At 41.9% G+C, this 19,376-nt stretch overlaps 1 protein-coding gene across 1 annotated transcript in view; it reads right to left on the bottom strand.

Moving 5' to 3' along the window:
* The window catches only part of Acyp2 (acylphosphatase 2), a 157,098-nt gene that overhangs the window by 1,888 nt on the left and 135,834 nt on the right, over nucleotides 1-19,376 (bottom strand). The gene's annotated exons all lie outside the window — the stretch shown is intronic.

Here is a 19,376-nt window from a genome sequence, read left to right as displayed (position 1 = left end):
ATGGCCGGAGCCCAGCTGTTACAGAGAACGGCCCCTCCCCATCCTGAAGGTGCTCCTTGCTGTGAAACCACCACTGGATGGTGATGTGCAGCGGAATCTCACACTGAATTAAATCTTGAACTGAAAACTATTTTCTGGGCAAAACCAATTGTCTGAAAACGACTCTTAACCAGGGAAAAGAATTCTAATGACTCAAATTGGCTCTTACTTGTGACTTTTGCTGAGTGAGGTCAATTTTGCTCTCCCCCCCCCCCTTAGGTTAGATCATCAATAGTTGAAGATTTCATTTCTTTTCTTCATCTAATTAAAATCTTAAAAGTGAAAATTCCATATCCTTAGTTACATTTCTCTTGCTGTGATTAAACATCATGGTCAAGGCAACTTATAAAAATGATCTATGAGTTCTAGGAAAAAACAAACTAGTCATAAAATTTCATATTAATGTATGTTAGTTAAAAGGATGGTTACCATATTCCCATACATTCCACATCTACATAATATCCACATATGTATAAATGTATGCATATATACATACCATACCACATTGTCAAGTGGTATAGGTGACCAATTCACTAAGTACTTAGGAAGCATTTCATGCGTGGCATATTCTAGGTGCTTGATTGCATACATAGCTACTTACAATGCAATTTGTTCTCTCAGGAACTTACGTCTGTTGGGTAAGTTTGGAGAATAAAGATGGCTATAAGGTAGAATATGACATGCAAAGTGCTTTGTACAAAGGAGAGATGCACCAAAGGCATGCACACTGGAATGCACTTGGGTAGATCACCGTGAGAGAACGAGCATTTCAATTACATTCTTAAGAAAATGCTAGCAAATTTGCAAATTTCAGATAAGCATAATTGGAACAAAGAGCTGCTGGGAATGTTAAATATATAAAAATGTTCAGGTTTTGAATAACTGAAAGAAAGAAAGTCTTCAATGAACAAGTAGTAAAATGGAAGATTTATTTGGAATATTCTTCTTGTACAGACTACTTTAAACTGATGTATAAGATGTTTATACAATAGAAAAATGGGCAAAAACTATGAGCGCTTAAAAAATATAAATAATGCTGGTAAATATCTGAAAATGTTCACAGTTTTATGTTAAAAACTCAAATAAAGAATGAGATACTATTTAGTGTGTGCATGTGTGTGTGAGAGAGAGTCAGAGAGAGAAAAGGAGACAGAGAGAGCGAGAGCGAGAGCGAGAGAGAGAGAGAGAGAGAGAGAGAGAGAGAGAGAGAGAGCGAGAGCGAGAGCGAGCATGTGTGGGGATTAGAGGGAAATGTGGCTGAGTTGGGTCTCTCCTCCCACAACACTGGGGCTAGGGACTAAACTCAGGCCATTAAGATTGGCAGTTGGTAACTTTACCTGTCAGGCCATCTTGCCAGCCCTTATAACACTCTCAGTAATTTGAATTTTGTTTTACAGAATTTCATACATGAGAACTGAATGCGCATCATTTTTACCACTTCCTTTCCAATTTCCCCCATGCTCCCATCCCTCCCCCTCAAATTTATGACCTCTCTCTATTATAAATTTCAATAATTTTATAAATTAAAAAATTAAGCTTTATAAATTGCAATTTATAAATAGAACTGGTGAGTCCATTTAGTATTGCTTCTATGTATAAGTGTTGAAGGTAGACCACTTGGGTTTAAATAACCTTTCAGGGCCTTGTCCCTGGAGAAGACTGGTTTGTCCTCTCTCAACTGCCCTTAATTGCCCATTGCTCTTTATTTAGGGGTGGGGCCTTGAGAGGTTCCCCCTATCCACCTTAGCAAATGCCACAAGAGGGCACTAGATTTCATTACAGATGGTGGTGAGCTGGCTGGGAATTGAACTCAGGACTTTTGGGAGAACAGCCAGTGCTCTTAACCTCTGAGCTATCTATCCAACCCTGCCAGCCTGCTTTTTAGAAAATAAAGAAGATACATCTTCTCTTTCCAGAAAGGAATACTATATATATAAATTGAAGAGCAATTTGTGTGTAAAGAGACATCTACCTGAAACAGCTTCCATATTCAGTTCACAGCAATGTGGGAGTTAAGCTAATTTACTGCACTCTAGCAGGTGCACAACAGAGCCATGGGAGGCCTTAAGATTACATTGTGCTTCCTTGGATGTTTGGTCCTGCTAAACTGGCCAAAGCCAGCTAAGCCAGGGGTCAATGTCTGGGCCAATAGTTTCTCAACAGTGACAACCCATCTGAGGGGGAGATTCAAATATTTTAACAGATATTTTTGTATGAGAATCCCACCTCCCTTCACCTAAAATGGACGTGTCTACCAGCTTGTCCCTGAGTTCTGCTTCTGTATTGATTAGGATGAGCCAAATAACCGGTTTCCCTTTCCAGTCCGATTGTTGGTCTTTGAACACCTTTCCTCTTGGATCTATTATATTCTCCAGGAAAAACACACCCAATATTCCTGCCCACAGGGCATAGACCTGGACAGGCTGTCCTGGGAGTCTGTGAAGGTTATGGCCTTGCGCCAGCTAGTTTTATGCCAATTTGACACAAGTTAGTCATTTAGGGAAGAAAGAACCTCAGTAAAGAAAACACCCTCACCAGACGGGCCTGCAGGTGGGGCTATGGTGCATTTTCTCGATTGGTGTGAGAGTGCCCAGCTCACTGTGGGTGGGCCCACCACTGGGTAAGAGGTCCTGGGTTATATAAAAAAGCAGACTGGCAAGCGAGGAAAAGCAAGCCAGTATGCAGCGCTCCTCCAAGGCTCCACTTCAGTTCCAGCCTTCAGGTTTCTGCTGTAACTCCCCTGAATGCTGGACAACAAGTTGTAAGATGAAATACACTCTTTCCGCCCAGGTTTGAACTTGGTCAGTGTCTTATCACAGCAACGGAAACCCTGACAGGCCCGGTGCACATTAGATCTTAAGTATCTCTTTGACAAAGATGTGCAAGTCTACCTCACTCATCCCAGTTCTCAAAGTTGATATAACTTTTTCTCCCTTTTTTAGACTTTATAGATTTTTAATCCTTCAAGAAAATCCTTTTTTCCTAGTAAGCGGAGTTCATGTAGGGGTAAAAGTAAATGCACGTGTTCAAAATGTAACATCTTTAAAATATGGTTTTATCCTTTGTATTTACAGCTTTAGGGCCAGCGAGATGGCTAAGTAGATAAAGGCACTGACCATCAAGCCAGAAAACCTGAGTTCAATGCCTAGCATCCACATTTGGAAAGGAGAAAAATGATGCCTGAAAATTGTCCTCTGCCCTCCACCTGTGTGCAGTGATGTGTGCCCCACAACACTCACAGGCATCCACGTGTGTGCAGTGATGTGTGTCCCACAACACTCGCAGGCATCCACGTGTGTGCAGTGATGTGTGCCCCACAACACTCGCAGGCATCCACGTGTGTGCAGTGATGTGTGCCCCACAACACTCGCAGGCATCCACGTGTGTGCAGTGATGTGTGTCCCACAACACTCGCAGGCATCCACGTGTGTGCAGTGATGTGTGCCCCACAACTCTCGCTGACCTCCCTGCCTCCCCTCTCCTTTACCCCACTGAGATGTTTAAAAAGGGTGTCTTTAGCTTCCGTAGAATTATGTAAAGGATCGCCTGCTTTTTCATAGTTAGACATTTTCTCCAGTACTTTTCACTGAATAGCTTAACTTTGCCCACACACTTAAAACGCAGTTCCCAGCACATTCGAGACTTGCACAAGCTCCTGATGATTTCCACGACATTCTGTTTGGCTGCACTGGGATCTCTGCTCTCTACGTCACAATAAGAAATAATAAATAGAGTTTCCTGCCATTTCACTAAGGCTACCAACCCAGAGCAGTGAGTTCTTGACTAGAGGGCAGGCCTCAAGGTCCCCGCCAGGGAAAGCAGGCCCCTGCTGCTGGGGCTGCAGTCTCTGCTGTGATCTGCTGGACCTGCTCTGCCTGCGCCCTACTTCCATTAGTCCCTGGCTCATTGGGGCATCCAGGAGTTCCTGTGTAGGTGCCAAGAAGTTTCATCGGGACGGGTGAGTGTGTGCTATCCTGGGGCGGACTGTCCAGGTAGAGAGCACAAACACCCCTCCCCCAGCTCCTGCTGCAGGGCTTGCTCTCCTACACACCCGCCCCCACCCCCACCCCCAAACCTGCCTTGTCTGCAAGGTCCTTAGCTGTGGAACAGTTTCCTGCCATTTCACTAAGGCTACCAACCCAGAACAGTGAGTTCTTGACTAGAGGGCAGGCCTCAAGGTCCCCGCCAGGGAAAGCAGGCCCCTGCTGCTGGGGCTGCAGTCTCTGCTGTGATCTGCTGGACCTGCTCTGCCTGCGCCCTACTTCCATTAGTCCCTGGCTCATTGGGGCATCCAGGAGTTCCTGTGTAGGTGCCGAGAAGTTTCATCGGGACGGGTGAGTGTGTGCTATCCTGGGGCGGACTGTCCAGGTAGAGAGCACAAACACCCCTCCCCCAGCTCCTGCTGCAGGGCTTGCTCTCCTACACACCCGCCCCCACCCCCACCCCCAAACCTGCCTTGTCTGCAAGGTCCTTAGCTGTGGAACAGTTTCCTGCCATTTCACTAAGGCTACCAACCCAGAGCAGTGAGTTCTTGACTAGAGGGCAGGCCTCAAGGTCCCCGCCAGGGAAAGCGGGCCCCTGCTGCTGGGGCTGCAGTCTCTGCTGTGATCTGCTGGACCTGCTCTGCCTGCGCCCTACTTCCATTAGTCCCTGGCTCATTGGGGCATCCAGGAGTTCCTGTGTAGGTGCCAAGAAGTTTCATTGGGACGGGAGTTCACCTGGAAGGGAACGGTTCCTGCCCCTACACTGAGGAGATACACCTAGAGAGTTAGTCACAGCAAAGACTGGTCCAAGACATCAGGCCTCTCCTGGCTCCATTTGAAGGAAAAGATGGGCAGGCGCCAATGCAAGAATTCCCCCAACAACTTGAAAGGCAACGTGACATCACCAGGATCCAGGGATCCCGAAATGAGAAGTCTAAACCCTAATACAGAAGAATTAGAAGAATTCGACTCAAAAGTGAATTTTATGAAAATAATAGAGGACCTTAAACAGGAGGTGAAAAACTGCCACAACCAATTAGAGATTACAAACAAAAAGGTAGAGGAAATGAATAAATCTCTCAAAGATACCCAAGAAAACCAAGAGAAACAAGAAAAAGTAATCAAACAGGTAAGGGAAACGGTTCAAGACTTGAAGAACGAAGTGGAAGTAATAAAGAAAACACAAACCGAGGGAAGGATGGAGATGGAAAATTTGAATAAACGAACAGGAACTACAGAGACAAGTACCACCAACAGATTACAAGAGATAGAAGAAAGAATCTCAGACACTGAAGATACCATAGAGAAAATAAACACTCTCATCAAAGAAAACAGCATAACCAACAAATTCTCATCACAAAACATTCAGGAAATATGGGACACAATAAAAAGACCAAACCTAAGAATAATAGGGATAGAAGAAGGAGAAGAAGTACAGCTCAATGGTCCAGAAAATATATTTAATAAAATTATAGAAGAAAACTTTCCCAACCTTAAGAAAGATATTCCTTTGAAGGTCCAAGAAGCATACAGAACACCAAATCGACTGGATCAAAAGAAAACATCTCCTCGTCATATAATAATCAAAACACAAAACATACAGAATAAAGAAAGAATATTAAGAGCTGCAAAGGAAAAAGGTCAAGTTACCTATAAAGGTAAACCTATCAGACTTACACCTGATTTCTCTATGGAAACCATGAAAGCCAGAAGGTCCTGGATAGACATACTGCAGAAACTACGAGACCATGGATGCAAGCCCAGACTACTATACCCAGCCAAGCTTTCGTTCACTATAAATGGAGAAAACAAAGTTTTCCAGGATAAAAACAAATTTAAACAATACGTAGCCACAAATCCAGCCCTTCAGAAAGTAATTGAAGGAAAATCACAAACCAAGGAGTCCAACAATGCCCACAATAACTCAGACATCTAAAGACCCTTCACCAGCACAACTTGAAGAAGGGAAACACACAAACTCTACTACCAAAGGAAAGAAAGAAAGAAAGGAAAAATGACCGGAGTTAACAACCACTGGTCATTAATATCACTTAATATCAATGGACTCAACTCACCTATAAAGAGGCACAGGCTAAGAGATTGGATACGAAAACAGGATCCAACATTCTGCTGCTTACAAGAAACACACCTCAACCACAAAGACAGACATCTACTCAGAGTAAAGGGCTGGGAAAAGGTTTATCAAGCAAACGGACCTAAGAAACAAGCAGGTGTGGCCATACTAATTTCTAAGAAAGTTGACTTCAAACTAAAATCAATCAAAAGAGATGGAGATGGACATTTTTTACTCATAACAGGAACAATCCACCAGGATGAAATCTCAATCCTGAATATATATGCCCCTAATATAAAAGCACCCACTTATGTAAAAGAAACGTTACTAAAACTCAAGGCAGTCATCAAACCACACACACTAATAGTAGGAGATTTCAACACTCCTCTCTCACCAATGGACAGGTCAATCAAACAGAAACCTAACAGAGAAATAAGAGGATTAAGGGAGGTAATGAATCAAATGGACTTAACAGACATCTATAGAACATTCCACCCAAATAGGAAAGAATATACCTTCTTCTCTGCAGCTCATGGAACCTTCTCGAAAATAGACCACATACTCGGTAACAAAGCAAACTTACACAGTTACAAAAAAATATCGGTAACCACCTGTGTCTTATCAGATCACCATGGATTAAAGTTAGAATTCAACAACAATGCTATCCCCAGAAAGCCTATGAACTCATGGAAACTGGACAGTCAACTACTGAACCACACCTGGATCAAGGAAGAAATAAAGAAAGAAATTAAAGTCTTTCTTGAATTCAATGAAAATGAAGACTCAACATACTCAAACCTATGGGACACTATGAAAGCAGTGCTAAGAGGAAAATTCATAGCATTAAGTGCCCACTTAAAGAAAACGGAGAAAGCACACATTGGAGACTTAATAGCCCACCTGAAAGCTTTAGAAAAAAAAGAAGCAGACTCACCTAGGAGAAGTAGAAGACTGGAAATAATCAAATTGAGGGCTGAAATCAACAAAATAGAAACACAGAAAACAATCCAAAGAATCAATGAAACAAAAAGCTGGTTCATGGAGAAAATCAATAAGATTGATAAACCCCTATCCAAACTAATCAAACGGCGGAGAGAGAATACGCAAATTAACAAAATCAGAAACGAAAAGGGAGACATAACCACAGACTCAGAGGAAATTCAGAGAATCATTAGATCTTACTACAAAAATCTGTATGCCACAAAATTGGAAAATGTTATAGACATGGACACTTTTTTAGATAAGTACCATATACCAAAGTTAAACCAGGACCAGGTGAACAACCTAAATAGACCTGTTAGTCACGAAGAATTAGAAGTTGTTATAAAAAACCTCCCCACCAAAAAAAGCCCAGGTCCAGATGGCTTCAATGCAGAATTCTACCAGAACTTCCAAGAAGACCTAATACCTATACTCCTTAATGTATTTCACAATATTGAAACAGAGAAGTCATTGCCAAATTCCTTTTATGAAGCTGAAGTTACTCTGATACCAAAACCACACAAAGACACAACCAAGAAAGAGAACTACAGGCCAATCTCACTCATGAACATCGACGCAAAAATACTCAATAAAATACTGGCAAACCGAATCCAAGAACACATCAGAAAAATTATCCATTATGATCAAGTAGGCTTCATCCCAGAGATGCAGGGCTGGTTCAACATACGCAAATCTATCAATGTAATCCATCATATAAATAAACTGAAAGAAAAAAACCATATGATCATTTCATTAGATGCTGAAAAAGCATTTGACAAAATTCAACATCCCTTTATGATAAAGGTCTTAGAGAGATTAGGAATACAAGGGTCGTTCCTAACTATAATAAAAGCTATTTATAGCAAGCCGTCAGCTAACATCAAATTAAATGGAGAGAAACTCAAAGCTATTCCACTAAAATCAGGAACACGACAAGGTTGTCCACTCTCTCCATACCTCTTTAATATAGTGCTTGAAATTCTAGCAATAGCAATAAGACAACATAAGGGGATCAAAGGGATTCAAATCGGAAAGGAAGAAGTTAAACTTTCATTATTTGCAGACGATATGATAGTGTACATAAGCGACCCCAAAAACTCCAGCAAAAAACTCCTTCAGCTGATAAACACCTTTAGTAGCGTTGCAGGATACAAGATCAATTCCAAAAAATCAGTTGCCCTCCTATACACAAAGGAAAAGGAAGCAGAGATGGAAATCAGAGAAGCATCACCCTTCACGATAGCCACAAATAGCATAAAATATCTTGGGGTAACCCTAACCAAGGAAGTAAAGGATCTATTTGACAAGAACTTTAAGTCAATGAAGAAAGAAATTGAGGAGGATACCAGAAAATGGAAGGATCTCCCTTGCTCTTGGATAGGGAGGATCAACATAGTAAAAATGGCAATTCTACCAAGGGCAATTTATAGATTCAATGCAATCCCCATCAAAATCCCATCACAATTCTTCACAGATCTTGAGAGGACAATAATCAACTTTATATGGAGAAACAAAAAACCCAGGATAGCCAAAACAATCTTATATAATAAAGGATCGTCTGGAGGCATTACCATCCCTGACCTCAAACTCTATTACAGAGCCTCAGTATTGAAAACAGTTTGGTATTGGCATAAAAACAGATAAGTCGACCAATGGAACCGAGTAGAAGACCCTGATTTTAACCCACAAACTTATGAACACCTAATTTTTGATAAAGGAGCTAAAAGTATTCAATGGAAAAAAGAGAGCATCTTCAACAAATGGTGCTGGCAGAACTGGTTGTCAACGTGTAGAAGAATGAAAATAGATCCATATCTATCACCATGCACAAAACTCAAGTCCAAATGGATTAAAGACCTCAATATTAGTCTGAACACACTGAACCTGATAGAAGAAAAAGTTGGAAGTACTCTACAACATATGGGTACAGGAGATCACTTCCTACGTTTATCCCCAGCAGCACAGACATTAAGGGCAACATTGAATAAATGGGACCTCCTGAAACTGAGTAGCTTCTGTAAAGCAAAGGACACTGTCACTAAGACAAAAAGGCAACCCACTGACTGGGAGAAGATCTTCACCAACCCTGCAACAGACAAAGGTCTGATCACCAAAATATATTAAGAACTCAAGAAACTAGACTTTAAAATGCTAATGAACCCAATAAAAAAATGGGGCACTGATCTGAACAGAGAATTCTCAACAGAAGAAATTCAAATGGCCAAAAGACACCTAAGGTCATGCTCAACCTCCTTAGCGATAAGGGAAATGCAAATTAAAACAACTTTGAGATACCATCTTACACCTGTCAGAATGGCTAAAATCAAGAACACCAATGATAGCCTTTGCTGGAGAGGTTGTGGAGAAAGAGGCACACTCATTCATTGCTGGTGGGAATGCAAACTTGTGCAACCACTTTGGAAATCAGTGTGGCGATTTCTCAGGAAATTTGGGATCAACCTACCCCAAGATCCAGTAATACCACTATTGGGAATATACCCAAGAGATGCCACATCAAATGACAAAAGTATCTGTTCAACTATGTTCATAGCAGCATTGTTTGTAATAGCCAAAACCTGGAAACAACCTAGATGCCCTTCAATGGAGGAATGGATGAAGAAAGTGTGGAATATATACATATTAGAGTACTACTCAGCAGTAAAAAACAATGACTTCTCGAATTTTGCGTGCAAATGGATGGAAATAGAAAACACTATCCTGAGTGAGGTATCCCAGACTCAAAAAGAGGAACATGGGATGTACTCACTCATAATCGGTTTCTAGCCATAAAATAAAAGACATTAAGCATATAATGTGTGATCCTATAGAAGCTAAATAAGAAAGTGAACCCAAAGAAAATCATATAGTCATCCGCATGGAGAGGGGGAAGTAGACAAGATTCCAGGGCAAAAACTGGGAACTTGCGGGTGAGGTGGCATGGGGCAAAAGGGAAATGGGATGAGAAATATGAGAAGGGGAGGAAGGGAGGAGCTCGGAGGATTGGGATGGTTGGGATATAGGAAGGATGGATACGGGAGCAGCGAAGTATATATCCTATCTAAGGGAGCCATCTTAGGGTTGGCAAGAGACTTGACTCTTGAGGGGTTTGCAGGTGTCCAGGAATATGTCCCCAGCTGGTACCTTGGGCAACTAAGGAGAGGGAACCTGAAATGACCCTATCCTATACTGATGAATATCTTGCATATCACCTTAGAACCTTCATCTGGCGATGGATCGAGGTAGAGACAGAGTCTCAATTTGGAGCAACGGTCTGAGCTCTTAAGGTCCAAATGAGGAGCAGAAGGAGGGAGAACATGAGCAAAAAATCAGGACCACGAGGGATGCACCCACCCACTGTGACAGTGGAACTGAGTTATTGGGAGCCCACCAAGGCCAGCTGGTCTGGGACTGAATAAGCATGGGTTGATTCCGGACTCTCTGAGCATGGCGGTCAATGAAGACTGATGAGAAGCCAAGGACAATGGCACTAGGTTTCGATCCTAATACATGAACTGGCTTTGTGGGAGCTTAGCCTGTTTGGAGGCTCACCTTTCTGGACGTAGATAGAAGGACCTTGGTCTTCCCGCAGGGCAGGGAATTTGGACTGCTCTTCAGTATCGAGAGGGAGGGGGAATGGAGTGGGGGGAGGAGAAGAGGAGTGGGGATAGGGGGAGGGAAGTGGGGGGAGGGCAATATTTGGGAGGAGGGGAGGGAAATGGGAAATGGGGAGCAGGAAATAAAATAAATTAAAAAAAAAAACAAAAAAAAAACAAAACAAAAAAAATAAAATAAAAAAAAAAAGAAAAAAAAAAAAAAAAAAAGAAATAATAAATAATAATAAAGTTAACACAATAACAGTAGAGCACATTTTAATTCAGCCATGTCTCTATCTCCTTCAATTACTTTTGGATGTTGTCATATAGAGTCTTCTAGATCATAGCATAATTTTAACCATTCCTGTCGCATTCCCTTTTAAATGTTACACCCATTGGGAGAAAACTCACATTCTGTATTAGTTACTTGTGACAAAATATTTTATAGAAACAACTTAAAAGAGGAAAGAATTATTTTGGTTCATGATTTCAGAGGTTTCAGTCCAGGCTCTCGTGGTCCCATACACTTGGGCAGAACTTCATGGTGTCAGAAACATGGAACTTCTTTGCCACATTATGGACAAAAAGCAGACAGAGTGACAGAAGGGAGCTAAGGACAAGATGCCCTGAAGAAAGATCCACTTCCTTTGGGTAGGCTGTTAAGTTAACCCTAGTTTCCATAATTTCCCAACATAGGGCCACTAGCTGGAGATCTGGATGTTAAAATGTGATTCTGGGGGCTGAGGGGCACTACCTATTCAAATCACAGTGTGTTTGAGTAGCAATCTTATCAAGAGGAAAACTTCCGGGCTGGAAAGATAGCTCAGTGGTTAAGAACATACTGACTGCTCTTCCAGAAGATTTCCAGTACCCACATGCAGCTAGCTAACAACTGTCCATAACTCCAAGATCTGACACCCTCACACAGACACACATGCAGGCAAAATATCAATGCAGATAAAAATAAATTATTTAAAAAAAAAAAAAGAGTAAAAATTTTACTACTTTTGTTCACATCTTTAAGCGCCTCACTCAAAGTTTGCAGTTTGCTTAGCTCGGGGTCTCTGCACCTCTCAATAAATTCCTACTTAGTTAAGCTTGACCTTTCTTGCTATTTTGAGTAATATTTTAATCATGTAGGTGGAGCTTCTAGGGAGCTCTAAAGCTGTGGCTGGTGAGCTTTGCTGGGGTGTAACATTCCTTGTTTTCATTGGTTTCCTCTGATTTACCTAGGGACCATCCGTGTGATGTTTTTCTGGTTTGTCAGTTATTTCTACACTGACTGAATAATTTCAAGTTGTTCCGCATGTTGGGCTCCTTTGCCACACTCCCCACTCACTGCATTCTAGAGCATTGCTGCAGTAACTATGCAGGGAAAGGAAGAGACAAGGGCAGCATCCCCAGATGAGTGGAAAGCACGGTGAGGATCCTTCTCTCTGCTGCGACTGGATCATTGAATGGACGGATGGATCCTATACACCTGAGAGAAACTGAAGTCTAATGCTACCGCTATAAATCTAAGTGAATTCACTTATATATGTATTTTAGACATTTTTATTTAAGAAATGTTACCCTCTGATAGGATCATTAGAAAGTTCAAAATACAAGTAATAAAAATAATAGTGCAAATTGGAAAATCCTGTTGACAGAAGTCATTACTTGATAGGCATGTGCCTCCTTTCACTGCAATGTATTTTAAATGTGTTTCTAAGTGTCTTATGTAGAGTTTTAAAAAAATAAAACTAATTTTTGTGAGGCTTTTTATTTCATTACCAAAATCATATTGGCTTTAACAAAGACACAGGAGCAACAGAAGGGGTTTCATTATGAATGTATTTCTTACATATTTGATGAGGATTATACATGTTGTGAAAAGAATTTTTATGGAAGGGAAAAACCACAATGATCTTGCATGAATGATTTCCAAGCACCTTCAGGCCATCTTTGCATTATGAATAAATAAAACACAGAGCTGCTGAATATCGAATGACCAAGGAAAGATCTCTTTGTCTAATAAATTAGCAGTGCTGTTTTATTATTATTATTATTTTATTTGTATGTGTGTTTGTGCGTGCGTGCGTGCGTGCGTGCGTGTGTGTGTTATCATTCAGGCAGTCATCAACCATTGGGCCACTTGGAGTTTCCATGACATTCTCTATAATTCTTGTGGCAGACGGTACATATTTAACCATCAGATACAGTAAGTGCCACACATTCATGGCCTTGGCAACAGAAAAGCATCCAGCTGCGCCTTTGAAAATGGACTTAGGCTACTGATCTCTCAGGGTCGGCATGAAGGGCCCTGTCTCCACTGTGTGACATGGCAATGACATTTGTAAATTGCTGTATTTATGTAATTGCTTGTATGTCTTTCATATGCCTCCCTAGCATGCAAGTTCTGAGACAGGCTCAGCCTTATTATTGAATAATGATGTCATTACTCGATAATAACATATTGGAAGACTGAGTCTTTGTCACCTGTATGCCTTCTGCAGGTCTATGGCTCCCATTCTAGGTCCTACACCATTGCCTGTGAGCAGAAACCCTGAGGATGGACTCAATTTTGATTTTATAGCAAAGAAACAAAAACCTTATTTTTAAAATACTTTGTGAAAGTTGCTTTAAAAAAGTTTGCCTGTGGGATTCGCCTAAGAAATAGCACAAGTAGTGGGTACAGTCATCTTAAAGGGTGCTGGGGGCCTTGGGATCTGACGAGTGACCCACCTCTCAGCCTGTGGAGCATAACTCATTGCAACTGCTTCATTTATTTTTAACAGCTACTCCAATTTTTCAGTGTTCCTTGTGACCAAGTTTACAGAGGATAGAAATAAACACAGTGATTGGCTTTGCTCGGTGTCCAGAGAATTCTTACAGCACAGCAGGGGTAGCAAGTTCATAGTCACAGGCACGCTGCCCTCTGCAGAGAACCGTGCCTGACTGTTAACGCTGACATATAAAAGTCCTGGGGCATTTCCCTTGGTATCTTGACAGATAGACAAACACTCATGTATTTGTTGTATTAATTCAGGATTTTCAAGCCTTTGACAGAAAATATCTCTTTTTCCAACATTTTAAATAAGAACCGCACGCTCTTGGTACAATGTTTTTCTCTGATACAAGAGAAGAACTCATGTGTGGGTATATATGGAAATCCCATCCACCACAGGGTTCACTGGCCTCGAGCATCTCAAGAGCATCCCATGGGCTCTGAGAAACTCAGTTTGAAGCCTGCCCCATTAGCCTACCACTAAGCAAAGTCACAGAGAGTGGAATGTGTGGAGGATCCACCCTAGGAGGAAACGGAAACCAGCTGCCCCATCTCCTCTGTAGCTCAAGTCGGTATTGCCTGTAGAAAGTGGACAAGCGAGCTCCTAGCATGATAGAAAAACGCCATCTAGATAATATCCTTGACTGAGACAAAGGGGTGAAATTAAAACACTAGAAAGCCAACACTATTAACAATTCACAGCAGTTCTCTTTCCTGGGGGAATTATCCTTTCTGATATCTCTGCAGCACCGCTCTAAAACAGGGGCCGAAGTGAGGAAGCAGTCGGGAGGAAAAGACGGCGAATGAATTAAAAGCTGACGTGGGGCTTGCCAATCTCAAGCTTTTAAGCTAGCATTAATAATGGAAAGACAGTGAATAGCACTTTTGCTATTCTCCTTCCCCCAAACAGCTTTCGTCATTTAGGTGTGCGTGGACAAATAACACTTTATTATAAAGGTAAATGTTTAAATGGTATTTTAATAGCATGTCTGAACCCTCGCCAGCTGTATCCAGAAAACCCCAGGCCCTGCATAATAACCTGAGACCAGATTCCTCATCTCTGGAAAGGGAGCTACTGCTGTCACCACAGAGCTCCTGAAAACACTGACGAGGAGGGTGGCTTGCTAAACCTCATGGACCAACTAGGTCAAATCGCAGGCTCGTAATAACAGTTACTGAAGTGTATCTGTCCTCTGCTTTTGCCCATTGAGTAATCTCTGGAATCCCCGGCACCACATACTTCCCGGGGAATTCTGCTCACAAGGCCGCTGAGTCTTGGCGGAAGTGCTCCTCAGCCTCTTCAAATGAGTGAGTCTGGGAAAGGATTCCAGGCATGAGCTGTGGCCAGAATCCCGAGAAACTCCAGTCCAAGGGCTAGGAATGGAGAAGGTGGAACAAGAGAGGCCATAACTGTGACCTCTAGCTCCTCTGGCAAAGTGACACACAGGCTCTTACTTTTGTCTTACTCAGGGGTGAGAAGGCACTAGCATCGTAGCAATGGAAGTGAACTTTGGGATATTAATGCTTGGTTGTAGGGCATGAAGGAATTACTAGAACTTCCCTGAAACACACCCTGTAGGGGGCCAGGAGGCCGCCACTGAAATAATTCATAGACACATGGACACAGCAGGAAGCCCCACCAGGGTGTGTTATCCCCAGAGTCATGGATGTCTCAGCATTCCTGTCCCTGGCTCACATAACACAAGTCCAAGTTCAAATTTCACATAATTATCGCTGACTGTGAAAGCATAAGTTACATTTGAAACCTTGACTTCAGGGAAATGGAGTACCTAACTCTGCTGGATCTAAAATGAAAGACGGCAGAAAGAGTTTGGACTAGAAGTTGACCAGCTTGACATACCACACCTACCTCAGCTGCTGCTGTTCAGTTAACAAGAACTACATAAAACCCTATGCTATGGACTTCAGAAGTAGCAAGTGTCTTTTGTTTGTTGCTCGTGCACAGTTTTAGTATATGATTTTGCTGGATCCATTTCCTTGTATCTAAAGGAACATCAACATTGATGGATCAACAGAAGCGAAGCAGAAACACATGGCTGAAGGAGCAGAGAAGAGGGTCAAAGTGTGGCGCTAGGAAAACCAAGGCACAGAGTATTGTAAGGAAACGGTAGGCGACTTCCAAATGCTGCTGGGGCCAAGTAAAATATAAACTGAAAAGTAGTCTGTAACCTTAGCAAGATAGCATCAGTGATGTGGTTGAGGAGGTTAGAACAGTTTTAAGGGTGAGGACGGAGCAAGAAATGGAGACAGCAAGAACAGATAAGATAAAGCTTGAGTTACCTGTGAAAGAGGAGATAGAACAGCTTTACAGAGTTCTAGGGTTCTGCTGACGGCCGGTCCAGACAGCCTAGATTTTGAACTCATTGCCATTGGGTATTTGTGAACATCCTGTCTCAGAAGTGTACTGAGAAAGGCCGTATTAAGGACACATGGTTCAGCATGTTCTCTGTTCTAAATATGTTAAGCTCTATTCCTACAGGAAGCCAAATGAAAAACGAGTTGGCCAGACACTCTTGTATTTTCATCCTTTACCCTGACTTCTCCACTTCCCTTAAAAATGTTCTTAGGCAAACAGAGCTAATGGCATTAGCAGATGAAGGCTACTGGACTGTTTAGAGCCAAACTTTGAGCCACCCACAGCAGAGGTCCTATTGTACTCTCATGGCCTTCTTCCTGACCCTATCTTGTGCCCTGCCCTTATTCTTATTGTTACAGAGGTCCTATTGTATTCTCATGGCCTTCTTCCTGACTCTATCTTGTGCCCTGCTCTTATTCTTTTTGTCCACTCTCTGGTTGATGTTTAATATGTTCTTACAAATCATTTTAAGTTCTGTAGGGAGCAAAGCAAGGTATAATAAGTATATGAATCTACGGTCTTTTCTCCTTCCCTGACAGTAATTCCATTACTTTCTCAGTGGGAGCTACAGGATAGGGTTACCTATAGACTGGCTTCTGTGATTGACTTTACTAGAGATCCTTTTCCATGAACACAAGGATCACAATGTTCTTCTATTGCAAGACCATGTATCTTAAGGGCAGTGGGCTCTGCGGCTGCAGCCCTGTTGATGGCATGGATTTCTGGACTGAGAGCTGGCTTCCCGAGATCTAGCAAGGGTGGAGTCACATCTGAGGGGATGTGCCTGTATGCAAGGGCGTGCTTCCCCTTGGTAACCACTTTGAAAATAGTTTGCAGAAAAATGAATCAGAAGAACAGGTCAAGTGCCTTTGTATGCTAAGCTGCCTCTGTTCCTTTTCAAAGAATCGTACGCCCTAACAGATAGTTTATATACGATCATTATGTGCATACATTTAATCTTTGAAGTCCAATCATTAAGCTCCAAATGTGTCACACATCAGGCCAAATGTTCTATTCTGCCCCGAATGTGTCATACTCAGCTCCAAACGTACGAAATACTGAAAACACAACTCAAGTCCAATTCTGAGATAAAAATACTCAATAACATATGCTTCCTTCCCAGGGAAACTGGGGTCTTCTGGGTGGCAGGTTATAAATAAAACACTAAGAGTGCAGAGCGAGGTCATCTTAGCTCCCTTGTAGAGGACATAAGATGCTAATCAACAAACATAAATCAAAGCCGTAAAACGGAAGTTTATTTGCTCTGCTACAACTCACTGAGTCTAACAAATAAAATAATTCGTTTGTAGGGATTAATTATTATTTTTATAACTCTTGTTCAAATACCTTTAAGTGAATCTGTGTAGTGGAAAAATGTAGAGCATGGTGAAGATCTTCCTCGGTCATGTTGGTTTTTCCACCGAGATCTTCCTGGCTTTCTCACCAGGCACTGTAACTCGCATTCGTAAAATAAGGCTCTATTTTTTTTTTTTTGTAAAATTTTACTTCATAGTACTAGAGTCTAGAATTAATCCCCACATCAGAAATACTGAGCACAACGGCTTCTCCAAACTCTATCATGACTGTTGCCGCATAATGTCTTCGCTGTTGTAGTTCCAAGATAAACTTGGTCCAGCCTCCTCTCAACCCATCTTCATCTGGCTTGGGTACTGTACAGGCTAATTATGTCCATCTCATAGTCTGTTCATTCAGACATTTATGCTGCCCCTAACACATATCAGTAATGCATCTGGAGTGGTGGTGGCGCATGCCTTCAATCCCATCACTTGGGAGGCAGAGGCAGGCGGATCTCTGAGGTTGAGGACAGTCTGATTTACAAAGTGAGTTCCAGGACAGTCAGGGCTGTTACACAGAGAAACCCTGTCTCGGAAAATAAAAGCAAAGCAAAGCAACAATGCACCTGTGCATACGCACCGTGGTGCCACCATTGGTAGAGACTTTAGGTCTGCTACTTAACTTGATGGACTGAGTTCATTTAGGTAAGAAGTCTTCCGGCATCTGAAGAATGAGATTTTAGGAAATTCACATTGAATCTTTCCTTTGAAGCTGTGACAATACGGTTAAGTATGACTGGATTCTGGTACCAGGCAATCCTTCTTGGTGGGAGTTTTCACTCTGCTGAGATCCTTTCGTGCTCTGTCTTAGGCCTAATTCTGTCTTCATCTTAACTCTCTGAATGATTTAGCATGACACTTTCAGAAAAGTATATGCCCACTGCATTCAGGCGATCGTTCAGATCTCCCACCTCTCTCTGCCTCCATGCCTCTGCCACTCACCCCTTGACCATGTGTTCTCCTGCATCCTGGAATCTGACAGAATCTTGGTGGCTATAGGATGTTAGCCATCTTGTACAGCCAAACAACTTTGATTGAATTTTTTTTCATTCTCTTTTCTTTTCCATCCTTATTAGTCCTTACTTATGTCAGGCTCTGAGCTGTTTGCTGGGAATACAGATTAAACTTGTTTCTAAGACTTGGGGCAATTGTAGCGGGTGCTACGAAAAGATTTGGGATTTGTGTCTCTCCTACCAGTGTTTGGCTCTGGACATCTCTTATTGCTGGATCTCAGTGGGTTGGGATGGAGTCTCAGAAATGAAGGGAAAACTATAAATTACAAGTTGTATTATCCTCTTCATTGCAGTTAAAATTTGTCTTAAAATAACCACAGAAGAAGACAAGTCAAATGTGAAACATGTAAAAGCAGTCATTGAATGCCTATTGTTTACTGTGTGCTGGGCACACAAAAACAAACAGCAAGGCTGCCTGTCCCCAGTGAACTCTAGTCTGTTGGGAGAGACAAATGATTACGGTTTGGCAAGATAAACACAATGACAGAGCGTGCGTGCCATGCGTGAGCCCGGGGGAACCTCCACCCAGTGCTCATCCTTACCGCAGTAACTTATGCTGGTAGACTTGTATTGAGGGAAGAAAAGTTAGGATTCCTGTAGAGGATAAATTAGACATCTGTAGACAAGGATTCTATCTGGGACATTTACAGCTGTAACCTCTTTGAAGGAATTTTCCACAGAAAGATGAGAAAGCGGGACCTGTCAGTCATTGAAGTTCCAGCTTCACTTTTTTCTTACAGAAAGAATGTATAGATGTAAATATGAGATGGATACATAATCTATATGCAATATAGCATTTGTTTTATGAGATACTGCCATATGTTAAACTAAGGATATGCTTAATGTTGCATTTTATTGGCTAAGTATTAACAAATAAGAAATTATATTAAGTTAGAACTTATTTGCTCTTACCAAATATTCTATTAGGCAAACCAAGCAGGCTTGGACATTCATTTATAAGCAGTATAGCTGAAACTCCATATTCATGTGCACAAAATTCATTGAGCGTGTTGGATTCTGTAAGTGTGCTTCATCACGTCTGTGCTTGGCATTCCTTAGGAAAAAGAAGGTTCTATCCCAAGTCCACCTGGCTCGGCAGCCCTCAGACTCCCGGGCAGCACAGTCAGCACAAGAACTGCCACTCAAAAATTAGCCCACAGTTTGAGGGAAAATTAAAACAAATATTGACCTAAT

The sequence above is a fragment of the Chionomys nivalis genome, chromosome 6 (assembly GCF_950005125.1).
Source record: "Chionomys nivalis chromosome 6, mChiNiv1.1, whole genome shotgun sequence".
In the NCBI taxonomy this organism is placed as follows: domain Eukaryota; kingdom Metazoa; phylum Chordata; class Mammalia; order Rodentia; family Cricetidae; genus Chionomys; species Chionomys nivalis.
Note: the sequence above shows the minus strand (reverse complement) of the source record. Positions and strands in the feature narration are given on the sequence as shown.